General features: G+C 38.3%; 1 pseudogene; it reads left to right on the top strand.

Annotated features, from left to right (window-relative positions):
* The first annotated feature begins 6,505 nt into the window (after positions 1–6,505).
* Positions 6,506–10,897, top strand: LOC102861480 (annotated as a pseudogene).
* Positions 10,898–13,437: the final 2,540 nt, after the last annotated feature.

Here is a 13,437-nt window from a genome sequence, read left to right as displayed (position 1 = left end):
TCTGGGAGGCTGGACTCTATGAGGAGATGTGTGGTGTCAAGATTGGAGGAAGAATCATCAACAGTCTGTGTTATGCAGATTATACAACCTTGCTTGCTGAAACCGAGGAGGACCTGAAGCACTAGCTGTGGGAGGTCAGGGCCTGTTGTCTTCAGCATGGATTGAGACTCAATATTAAGAAAACAAAAATTCTCACCACTGGGCTGATTGGCAGCATCATAATAGATGGTGAAGAGATTTAGATTGTTCACAGTTTTGGTTTGCTTGGATCTAGTCAACAATGTTGGCACCTGCAGCCAGGAAATGAAGACATATTGCAACGGGAAAGTATGTGTTTAGAGACCTCTCTAAAGTGCTGAAGTGCAAAGATGTCAGTCTGGCTACTAATATATGTCTGATATATGCCATGGTCTTTGCAATCATTTGCTATGCATTAGAGAGCTGGACAGTGACTAGGAATGATAGGAGAATTGATGCCTTTGAGCTGTAGCGTTGGAGAAGAGTATTGAATATACCATGGACTGCTAGGAAAACAAACAATTTTGTCCTAGAGATGGTGAAGCCAGGCTCCTCCATCTGACACAGTTGGGACATGTTGCAAGGAGGGACCAATCCTTGGAGAGTGATGTCATGCTTGGTAAGGTGGAGGGACAGCGCAGGAGAGGAAGACCCTCGATGAGATGGATTGATTCAATGACTGGGATTATGGGGGTAGGTGTGTCGGAGATGGTGAGATTGGCACAAGATAGGACAGAATTTAGGCCGTTGTACATAGGGTCACTATGAGTCACAGGTGACTCAATGGCACATAACAACAACAATAACATCAACATGTTAAGAAAATTCCCTTCTACTCCGATTTTACTGAGTGTACGTACAAAGGCAAATTTTAAAAAAAGTTACCTTTAGTTGTTTCTAATTATATGACACCTAAGTAGTCTCTTCCAGTCAGTCAGCCAGGTAGTTGTCCTCCAGGTTTCTTGGCACAAACTGGTAAGTACATCCAGGACAGCAACTATTTGTTGAAATATATCCATTCATGTTCCATCAATTTCTGGGGTTTATTTTTTTTCCAAGTCCTTCAGAGAAGCCTGAACTTCCTCCTTCGTCACCATTGCCTCTTGATCATATGTTGTTTCTTGAAATCCTCCTGTGTCAACCAATTCTTATAGGTACAATGACTCTGTATACTCTTTCATCTTTAATGCTTCCTGAATCATTCAAGAATCCCTATAACATCCTTAAGTATTGCAACTACTGTCTTGAATTTGTTCTTTAATTCATTCTGCTCTTTCAGTGAGCTCAGCTCTTTTGATTTTTGGACTCCAGCTCCTTGTCTTCCAGACCTGTCCTTTGAAATCTTCTATTCAGCTCCTTAACTTTTTATTTTTTCCTTTTGCTTTGGATTCTTGGTGCTCTAGTGCAATATTCAGAGCCTCTTTTGACATATATTTTGGTCTTTTCTTCTTCCTCCATCTTTGTAATGACCTTTTGCATTCTTCATGGATAATATTTTTTATATCTTCCCACAGCTCATCTGATCTTCATTCATTCAAGACCTCAAATCTGTTTCTGAGTTTGGTTTGGAAAAGGTGAAACCAAGTTTCTCTTTGGAGGCTAGGATTTTGAAGCTCTGTCTCATGTACTTTGGGCATGTGACCAGGAGGTACCAGTCCTTGGTGAATGATAGCATGCTCAAAAGGGTGGAGGGCCTGTGCGGGAGAGGAAGACCCTGGGTGAGATCGATTAATACAGTATCTGGGGCAATAGGAGTAAGTGTGTTGGAATCAGTGAAACTGGATCAGGACAGGGCAGGCTTCAGAGCTGCTGTACCTAGGGTTGCTAGAATTTTCAGGAGACTTGACAGCACATAACAACAGCAAGTAGTCTCAGCAATAGGGATGTTTTCTGTTTCTTTTATCACATTTTATAATATGATGTCAAATTTTGTTATATTTTCCCTAAGCCTGCACAGTAAGAAAACTATCATTATCTTGACAGCTTTGCAAGTTTTAGACCATGAACTAAATCCCTGCCATATCTTTTCTCATTTAGTTCTATTAGAATCCCTGTATCTTTCCTTAGATAATAATCAGTCAAGTACTTCACCCACTATTTCTAATAGTCAAAATTAGGTGAGGCTAAGATTCCTACCATTGTTGCCCTCTCTTCCATAACTAAGGTCCTTCTACACTGTCAAGCAAATATTTTATCTCTGCAATGCAAATCATTGAAATAAGTCCTATTTATGTTGTATCTTCAAGGTAAGAATCTACTTGTTGTACCAGGGGAGAATGTAATAAAATTTCCAGCATTCCTGACATCTGAGATTTGGATGGTTCCCTGGTGGATGTTATAAGGCAGTTCGTCAAGAGGTTTCTCACAAAGAGACCTCTTTGTAAGAAATGACATAGACTCCAACCCGTCCTCTCTGAGAATTAAAGAATTAAAGATATTAACTTGTTTTATGACCTTTTTTTCAGAAAGTAAGAAAAATACCTACTCTTCAATTCTTTTATCCAACAAGTTCTGTCTTCTCGGTATTTGCATCTATTCTTTCCTCTAAATGGGCTGCTTTCCCCCTTCTTTTTACCTAGTTAATTACACTTTACTTTTTTAATCTCCCATTTTGGGCCAAGCGTCTCTGTTTGAGAGAAAAATAACCCCGCACAAAACATGTTCTAGTTCTAATCCCTGAAATTTGTGAATATATAGCATCACATGACAAAGGGAAAGTAATGTTGCAGAAAATTTACTCTGAAGTTTTAAATCTGGATTTCATGGATTATGTAAATAGGTAATCACAAGAGCCTTTAAAAGTAGAAGGAGGAAACAGAAGTAGTAGTTGTTGTTATGTTCCACCAAGTCAAAGCGACCCTATGAGGACTTTAGCCCATCCTGCACCATCCTCATAATCACTGACATGCTCAATTCCATTGTTAGAATCACTGTGTCAATCTATGTCTTTGAGGATCTTCCTTTCCTTTTCTGACTTTCACCCTTTTCCAGTCTTATCCCTTTTTCCCAAGACTGACCTTTCCTGATGACATGTCCAAAGTATGTGAGACAAAATTTCATCATCTTTGCCTCTAACAAATAGCATTGTTAACTTCCTCCAAGCCAAACTTGTTTGTTCTCTTGGTAGTTCAAGAGAGTTTAGTACTGTTCTTCAACACCACAATTAAAAGGCATCAATTCTCCTTCTGCCATCCTTACTCACTGTTCAACTTTCCAGTACATAGAAATCAATTGAAAATACTATGGATTGGAAGGCAGAACAGTAAGGTCTAATTGTTGTTGTTGTTGCTAAGTGCTACAGAAAACCCACAGCGACCTTATGAACGAATGTCTTGAACATAAAACTTTTATCTTTTCTCCAAGTTCATAGAGGCAAGTTTTTTTTTTTTTGGAAATGGATGCCACTTCTGCTTCCAAAAGATATAAAAGTATGTGAGAAATACTATTTTTAGCTGTGGAGATGAAGAAACGGACTCTTTTTTAGTGTTATTAGTTGCTACAGAGTAAATTTCAATTTATGATGACTTTTGGCAGAGAAGACTGTGACTTTTTGAAAGTAGATTGTCAAATATACCTTCCAAGGTGTCTCTGGGTAGATTTGAACCACCAGTCTTCCAATTAATAGCACAGTGCTTAACTATTTACATCACCCAGGTATTTAAATGAATATCAGAAGCTCAAAACAACAACAACAAAACTCTGATTTTTCTCTAGGAGAAGAAACAGCTTTGTGTTTTATACTTTGGAAAGACTGCAGTTAGGAACTTCTCCAAATTAGTATGGAGTAATGATGTCAGTTTTATTACTAATGTGCATTTGATTTAGGCCATGGTCTTTCATATCACTGGCTAATCATCTGAGAGCTGGACTATGAATACAGATGACAGAAGAATTGATGTCTTTGAGCTGTGGTGTTCAAGAAGAGTACTGAATATCCTATGGACTGCAAAAAGAACAAATAAATATATCATAGAGAGAGTCCAGACAGACTGCTTTTTGGAAGCATGGATGATGAGGCTTCACCTCATATACTTTGGGCATGTTGCTAGGAAGAGCTATTCTCTGGAGAGGGATGTGATGCTTTGAAAGGTGGAGGATTGGCAAAAGAGAGGTAAACCCTTGACTAGGTAGATTGACATAGCTACTGTTGAAATGGGTACTAGTGTGTCAGGAGGTGTGAGGATGACACAGGATAAGAGAGAGTTCATATATACTGTTCATAGGGTCACTATGGCTTGTACTTGACTCGATGGCACCTAACAACAACAGTAACACATGCTTCTCCTTTGAAGCACTTCTAATTTTACAATTTTAAATGATTGATTAATGTTTATACACTCCCCCAAATACGAGTACACATGTGTTCTTTTGATTATCATTAAATCTCCAGAACATAGTACTAAGCCTAGTTCATAATACTACCAAATTGTTACTCACTTGTTGATGTTGATTCACTTTTGACTCCAGCAATACCATAAGATGAAGTAGAACTATCCCATAGGATAGATGAAATGATGGTCTTTGTGGGAACTAATCATCAGGTCTTTCTTCTGTGGAGCCATTGGGTGGTTTCAAACTGCCAATCTTCCAATTCGCAACTGAGTAATTAAAGATTGTACAATGAAAGTTCCTAACTGGAACTGGTAAATAAATTAATAGGAAAACAAATTCATTAAAAATTAAGCATGAATTCTTAAGGGGAAATTAATCTGAATAGATATGGGTGTAGACTAATATCCTAGGTTCAACCATAAAATCTAGATGACTACAGAGTACTCCTACTCCTTGGCTAACATAGGCTAATGTTGAAATGTATTGACACTCCACATTTAGAATTTAGTGTTCTGTCCATTTGTGAATTTTCGGAAGTGGTGAGGCTCTGTGTCTGTTTATTAATGAAAATAATAAAACAATAATACTGTGTTGATTCAATAGTGGGATGTCAGAACCCTTGAAAATTGGCTTTTCTTTTTATTCTAGCTACTTTAATTGTGTAAACATGGTCTTGAAAATTATCAATAGCTGTAGGACTAATAAAAGAGAGTGTTTTCCACACTGTGAGAAAGGTCAACAATTGTGGTAGAGAGAGGGTGAAGAGACAATGCCACTGCTGTAAGGAGACTGTGTGTGGCAAGGTGTAACAAGAGGAACCTTAGAAATGTAGCCACAGTTAAAGTTTTTGTTTACTGAACAGAAACCTGAAAAAGCTGACTTGTAACTGCTCTGCAATAAAGTTTGCTGGATGATTGAAGAAACTAGAGGGTTGGGGTTTTTTTGGTCATTGGGTTTTTTTTGGGGGGGTGGTTGTGCATCTGTGCTGCTGAACTGAAACCCATACTTGCATGAATTGAGGAACTGTGTCTTGATATTAATCTAGTTTAGGATTATTGAACTAAACATGGACTTGTATTATGAGACATTATTTGCCTCCTCTACTCTCCAACCTATTTCTATAATAAACCCCACAATTGTGAGTAAAGTTTATGAGTCTTGCAATGAAATTTAAAGCAGAAGCATGGGAGATGATGGCATATCTAGCTATGTAGCTAAATGTATGGTGCTATGTATATTATTGATGAGGAAATTTCCCCTTAGAATGTGGATGTGCAGGAGGAAGAGCGGATTAATCATTGGGTTGTACAATTTGAGGGGTGAGGTAAATGGAAATAATTTGTTCAAATTTGTATTTAATTTTGTAAATAAACTAGTAGGGAAAAAAACAACCAAACAACAAACTGAGTAGAAGTCAGACTCAGTTTTCCCTACATTGTATCCTCTTCATTTACCAATGGCAAATCATAATCTCAACTCTTTGTTGAACAAGTAGGAGAATCATCAGAAAATGTTATTTTCCCCCTTTACCTACTTACCCTTCAGATCTGCTCAATGACATTCTTTCTTCCCCAACCCTGAATAAAATCACAGGCAAGCTATATGGCTTATTACTCTCATTCTCTGCAAACAAAATTCTTTGTTTTCATTCCTTAACTTGTCTTTGTTCAATTTTCAATACATGAAGTCAGAGTAACAATAAAAACTCTGAACTTGATTCAAAATGAAAGCTATTCCTCTCTCTCTTCATCTCTAGCCTCCTTCAGGTTTACTACCCACAGTGGAAGATAATGAGTTACCTTCTTCTAAGTTTCCTTGTAAATGAATTTCTCCCATCCTTCAATAGCTTCCTAATTTCCATTTCTACCTGTTCAAAGTTTGATAGGGATGGAATGGGAGAGGAGGAGGATATGAAATGAAGAGGTCTTATTTGACAGGTAATATCAAGGGCCAAGGCTGATTTCCTCATTATATAGCACTTATCGGAGTCTGACTATCCAGAAAATATTATCAGAGATACCACTTTAACTTTCATCACTGGAGACCTCTCATCAAATATTTTCTTGACCCAGATGAGTGTCTCTTCTCTAGCTGGTCAATTATTCTCTGGGTCTATGGGCATCTGAGGGCATGCCTTCAGCCTCTTGCTAATGAGATGTCTTCTTTGCAGGTACCTTCTTGGGCAATTGTACAATTTTCCCTCTCTTGTGACCTTATCTATTTCCACTACAGAAAACACTCACTCGTCCCTCCAATAATATCTAAGAATGTGGATTGTTTTTAATTCAGCCATTCCTCCATCCTAGCTTGCATATCCGGGCAACATCCACACTCAGGAAACTTACTAAACTCTAATGGTCTCCTTGAAATTCTTCTTTAGTAATTAAACTTAGATGTCATAATTGGTGAAATGCTTCATTATCAGCAGAAAGTTTGGTGGTTCAAATATGCCTAGAAGTAGTGCAGGAGAAAGACTTGATCATATGCTTCCAATAAGTTACAATCTTGAAAATGTTATGGTGCAGCTCTGTTCTTTACACATGAGTAATAACCGACTCACTGTAACTACCAACAACACTCTACCCTTGAGATGAGGGAAATACAACCTTCATCTCAGCCCAATTCAATAGGTCTCAAATCTCCAGTCACTCCCTGAAATTCTCTACTTAATATCTTGTTTATAACCTCTTTTCCATCATCTCAAGATTATTCAAGAAGTTGCAGAAATATTATAGAGAAATACAGAGTACCTACAATTCAACTTCACTTCATCATAGCATCATATAAATGTTTAATACATTAACAAATGAGGAAATGGATATTAGCAACATAATACAGTAGACTGCAATTGGGGTCTTCACTTTCATATTTTTGTTTGAGCTAAAATATTTGAGGTCCACTTATTTCAGGATATCCCCTTCTAAGTATCTAAATTGAAAAAGAGGAGGTAAAACTATCTCTATATGCAGATGATATGATAGTATACTTAGAAAATCCTAAAAATTGAGCAAGAAAACTTTTGGACAAAGTTGACCAATTTAGCAAAGTATCAGGATATGAGAACAACAAACAAATATCAGCTGGATTTCTCCATAGTGACAAAGAGAATATAGAAATAGAGCTAAGAAAAACAATGCCAATTACAATTGCTAATTACAAGATTAAATACTTAAAAGCAAATTTAACTAGAGAGATGAAAGACCTATACACAGAAAATGATAAAACATCAATACAAGAGACAAAAAGACACCTAGAGAAATGGAGGAATATATAATACTCATGGACAGGAAGATCCAATATTGTGAAAATGAGAGTTCTACCAAAAACAATCTATAAGTTCAATGCAATCCCAATACAGATATCAATTCTATTCTTTAATTAGATGGAAAAAGCAGTTTTCAATTTTACCTGAAATGTAAAAGGACCCTGAATAAGCAAAGCACTACTGAAAAAGAGAAATAAAGTAGGAGGTATCCCAATCCCTGATCTTTAATCCTACTACACAGCCGTGGTAATCCAGACAGCGTGGTACTAGTAAAGCAACAGACACATAGACCAACAGAATATAATTGAGAACCCAGAAATTAAGTAATTTACCTATGGTCAACTGATTTTTGAGAAAGAGATAAAATCAGTTAGGGGTGAAATGACAACCTCTTTAACAAATGTTTTTGGCAAAATTGGAAAACAATATTTAAGATCTACACCTCACACCATACACAAAACCCAACTTAAAGTAGAGCAGGAACCTAGATGTAAAAACAAATTCATTAGAAAAAAAAGCTAGGAACAACTCTAGAATCCCTAATCCACAGCATGAAGAGCCTTCCAAGAATGATGAAAAACTTATTAACACGCTGCCGCACACTTTTAAACTGACGACCGTGCTTAGAAACACATTTTTATGTATTACCATCATTTGCAGCAACGTGTTAATTAATTAAAACATCAACTATATTATCTTTAAGCTCTAGTGACTTAGTTGTAAGAATTTGCACTGCAACCCTGAAGGCATGCAGTTCAAATCCACCAGCTGTTCTTTCTCTGTGGGAGAAGAATGGAAAATCTCCTTCTGTGTGATTACTACCACTGAAAACCTGTTGGAGAGTCAGTTATGGATCAGTTCAAACTCAATGGTACACAACAATAGATTGTTTTACAACCTTCAGGTGATGATGCAATAGAATCCTCTGAACTTAGTGGACTGTGGCAGATTCCTGGAATGATGTCTTGTTTTATTGGATCTGTTAGGCTGTAGTCTTTATTGTAAATAGTCCCTCTACCTGAAGGATCCACTAGTGTGTTTTAACCACAGACCTTTCACTTAGCACTAAACAAATATAGCATGAGAGATTTCAGACTACCTAGAAGCAAATAGCTTCATTCAGTTATTTTTCTGTGAACAAAGCACATGTATTTGATTCTGTTAGATATTCTAGACCAGGAATAGTCAATGTTCAAAATTAGAATATTTTGACTTCTCTCTGTGTCTCCTCTCTATGTGCCATGTATCCAGTCGATTAACTAGGTACCTGCCTTTAAAATATCTTAGTGTGTCCTGAACTGGTCTCTTCCCTGGAGCACTAGACCATGACAGCACTGCCTGGCAGAACCCGTCACCCCCCAACTAAAGGCCCATGGCCCTGCTGCTTGAATCTCTGACCTGCTACCTAAAAGACCTTACATCACTCCCTGACTGCTCCTATCTGCCATTTGGAAGGCTGGTGCCAGCCCTCCACCTAGATGTCCCAGCCCTGCTGCCCAGATGCTCTGCCCACTGCCTGGAAGTCCTGGACCTGCCAACCTAGAAGTCCTGCCTTAGCCACCTGGAGGACCTGGCCCCACCATCTGGAGCACCTGACCCCATAACCTGGATACCCAAGTCCAAATACCTAGATGAAAACCTCCTGCTGCCCTCTGAACTGCACCAGAGATATCAATACCAGAGGTAAGCCCATTTCATTTTCTCTCCACTCTCAATTTCTGAGCTGCCTTTAGCCTGTAGCAACTTGGACTGCCCTAGCTGTAGGAGTTGTCTGACAGAGGAGGCTGCTAATTCACAGGCTTTATTTCTACAAAACTGAAGCAAGTATTCCCTTGAGTCAAAAGTTCAGAGAGAAACCCAGGCAAGGTAGCTTCCCACCCTCTTCTGAAGTAGTGACATCAGTCCAAGAACCTGCTATCACTCCAGGGGTGAAAAACTTTACCACAGCAATGTCACATAGGAAGCAGGCTATCTTACACTCTACACAAAACCAAATCAAGATGCCATTCCCCAAAAATAACACAGTATAAATGGATTCCCTGAAACCAGAAGGTCTGATATAATTTTCTGACACAGAATTTAAAAGAACAATGATTGAATATTTTCATTGGATGAAAGATAAACTTGAAGAATTACAGGTTTTTCTTGTAAGAAAAAACGAGGAAATAAAAAAAACACCCCAAAAACAAAACAATAATCCAAAACAATGCAAATAAGACAAATGAAGCATCAGAGGCTCTGGAAAAAAAAACAAGAAACCACAATCCAAAATATGAGGACCAATCTTTGAGATGCTGTCAACATGTTGGAGGGACACATGAACAGAGTTGAAGAGATGGAACACAGAATCAGTGAAACAGAAGACAAAATTGTTGATCAGCACCCGTGGGAGGGGGGGAGGCCCAGCCCGGCCACCGCCCATTCCTACTTGCCTTGGCACGTGGACAGCAGTTTGCTGGAAAAGCTGCCGGTGCACATGGGTCTGGTGATCACCGAGGAGGAGCAGGAGCCCAGCTTTACAGACATCTCGGGTCTTATCGTGTGGTGCATGGCTGTGGGCGTCTCCTACATTAGCATCTACGACCACCAAAGCATTTTCTTTTTTTTTTTTTATTTCCATTCATTCATTGTTGCACATTTGTCCCCTCCTCAGGCTCCCCCCCAGAACACTACCCTCTTGGAAATGTAAAAGAAACATTCTTTCATTGTTTGACAAACCCTCCCCCAGGTCCACTCCACCATGTAGTCATCGCTCTAGACTCCCGTCATGACAGGAATACCTAATCACCTCTCTTTTAAACAGTTTTCTTCCCCCTCTGTGTCAGTGCAGTATATATTATTGAACCACCAAGGCATTTTCAAAGGGAATAATTCCAGATTAATGGATGAAATTTTGAAACAACAAGAACTTCTGGACTTAGATTGCTCCAAATATTCACCAGAGTTTTCAAATAGCAATGACAAAGATGATCAAGTTTTAAATTGCTAATCAGCAGTGAAGGTGCTGTCTCACAGGACTTTTACCAGTTAGTAGCCCAGCAGCAAAAGCGATCTACAGATTTGGATGTAGCTATGTTAGACAGTTTACTTAGTTCATATGGTTTCTCTGATCCTGATTTAGTACTGAAGTTTGGTCCTGTGGACAGCACATTAGGTTTTCTTCCCTGGCACCTCAGATTGACTGAAATTATCTCTTTCCCTTCCTACCTAAACATCAGTTATGAGGACTTTTTCTCGACTCTTCGTCAGTATGCAGCCTGCAAACAGCGTCTGGGAAAGTAGTGATCCCTGGTTGCATAATTCGATTTCAGGCTTTTGAAGAAAAGGACCCAAGTAACTCTGATGTTTACAAAGCACCTACGAAACCCTGTACACACCCAGTTCATAATCCTCACAATTTATCAACAAACAAAAAGTGTCTTACTTGAGAGTGTGTGCACGCATGTGTGTGCGTATGTACATGCATGTGTACATATGAAAATAAACTTATGAGGGAAGTGTTGGAGATGGAAGTACATAGACCTGCAACTTCGGACAAATAGCAGTAATGTTTCAGATTTGAAATTTCACACTTGAAGGCTTTAGCCCCAGTTACTTCCCTGTTTTTGTAGGGGGAAGTTGGGGTAATTAGTGCTCTTGGTGGTTTTAAGGGGAAGGGAATTTTTGTTGTCTTTCCTAGTGACCAAATTTTTAATTTTTAAGAGTAATATCTTGACTTTATTAATTGGGAGGATAAAGAGTATGAGAAATCTCCAGAGGAGATGAGTTCTGTGTTTGTCGTATGTTAAACCCTTGCAGATCTTTGGAGCAGAGGCAATACTTGTCTTCAGATATCCATCCGTTTTCATTTCTTCATTATGGTCAGTGTGACTTGAGAGTGCTGCTCTGGTATCTATAGGAGAGTTGTGAAGAGTGGTCTTATTACATTGCAATGCTTAATTTTAAGACCAATAAAAACTGGAATATTGAATTTGGCTGCCAAAATTAAAAAAGGATAAAGAGCTATAGTTCTAAAAGTAAAGGTGAAAAAAATTGCTAAAAATGGAAATGACAATTTTTATTTCCTTCCGCATTGGTGGGCAGTATGCTAGCTACAACCCAGACATAATTTAAAAATTACTTTGGTTGAGACTGTTTTTATTTAAAAGTAGCATTTGATGGAAGTTATCAAGGCAGCTTTTTCCCTCAAAAAGAGTTCTCTTCTTCAGAACAGCACATTTGGGGCTATAGTAATACTTAGGATTTTTATTAAGTAAATCCTGATGATGACTTAGCATAAAAATTCCTTAAATAAGATTGAGGCTTGTGCACAGAGTGAAATATTACCGAAGTCTACAAAATAATTTAATTTTACATGTTCTCTTTTGTGGTAGAGAACAACTCTGTTTTCATTATTTTTTTTTTAAATCAAATGATTTCTTGATAGGTGTTTCTTCCCCTATTGCTGATCCTTCAGCAGTAGCTCATCTTTATATTTGGTGGACTATATTAAAAAAACTTTCTTATCAGCAAGTGTACAGTAGTTGTAAACTTGTATACTTCAAATGGAATAATTTAAATTCTAGGTCTCAGAAGTCTGCAGAATAGCAAAGAAAATGGATTTGGAAAGCGTGATTGGAATCTTGTCAAATTCTACAATTAAAAGAAATAAATGTATTTTGATTTTTTTTATTACAAAATACACTTGAAATAAAAACTATTAAAATAAAAAAAAGAAGACAAAATTGTCATCACTGATCTGCTAGAACAAAAAGCAGAATCAAAAGGAAGGAAAGACCAAGAAAGCCCAAGAATAATATGGGACACCATTAACAGGAATAACATGTACATAACCAGAATCTCAGAAAGAAGTAAGTAAAGACACCAAGAAAGTTGGGAAGAATTACTAGAAGAAAACTTTTCAAGTATAATGAAGAATGTTGTTATTATATGCTGTCAAGTCTCCTGTGACTCATTGTATAATAGGCCTAAACCGTGCTATATCCTGTGCCAATCTTACTGTCTTTGACACACCTACCATTATTACTCCAGTCACTGAATCAATCTATCTCATAAAGGGTCTTCCTCTCCTCCACTGTTCCTCCACACTCTCTAGCATGACGTCCTTCTCCAAGGACTGGTGCCTCATTGCAACATATCCAAAGTTTGTCAGATGAAGCTTCAGAATCCTTTCCTAAAAGGAGCAGCCTGATTTAACATTCTCCAGCACAAACCTGTTCACTCTGTTAGCAGTCCATCATGGTATGGTCAATAGTCTTCTCCAAAACCACAGCTCAAAGGCATTCATTCTCCTTCTATCATTGCTACTCATTGTCAAGCTTTCTGATGCATAGCAAACGATTGCAAAGACCATGCACTGGATCATGTGCACTTTAGTCTCCAGGCTGATATGGTTGCTCTTCAGGATATTGGAGAGGTCTCTAACAACAGATTTTCCCATCGTAATATGTCTTTTGTGTGAATCATAACAAACTGTGGCTGACTCTGAGAAGACTGGGAATCCCAGAACACTTGATCGTGCTAATGCTAAACCTATACTTTGACGAGGAGGCAGTCATCAGAACAGAGCAAAGGAACACTATGTTTCAAAATTGGGAAGGGCGTATGCCAGGGATGCATCCTATCTCCATACCTTTTAAACCTGTATGTTGTTGTTGTTGTTGTTGTTGTTGTTGTTGTTATGTGCCGTCGAGTCATTTGCGACTCATAGCAACCCTATGGACAATAGCCCTAAACCGTGCTCTGTCCTGTGCCAATCTCATTGCCTCTGACACACCCATCCCGATTACCCCAGTCACTGAATCAATCCACCTCATAGAGGG

The sequence above is a fragment of the Elephantulus edwardii genome, unplaced genomic scaffold (assembly GCF_000299155.1).
Source record: "Elephantulus edwardii isolate Elephantulus edwardi_28Jun2011 unplaced genomic scaffold, EleEdw1.0 scaffold00099, whole genome shotgun sequence".
In the NCBI taxonomy this organism is placed as follows: domain Eukaryota; kingdom Metazoa; phylum Chordata; class Mammalia; order Macroscelidea; family Macroscelididae; genus Elephantulus; species Elephantulus edwardii.
Note: the sequence above shows the minus strand (reverse complement) of the source record. Positions and strands in the feature narration are given on the sequence as shown.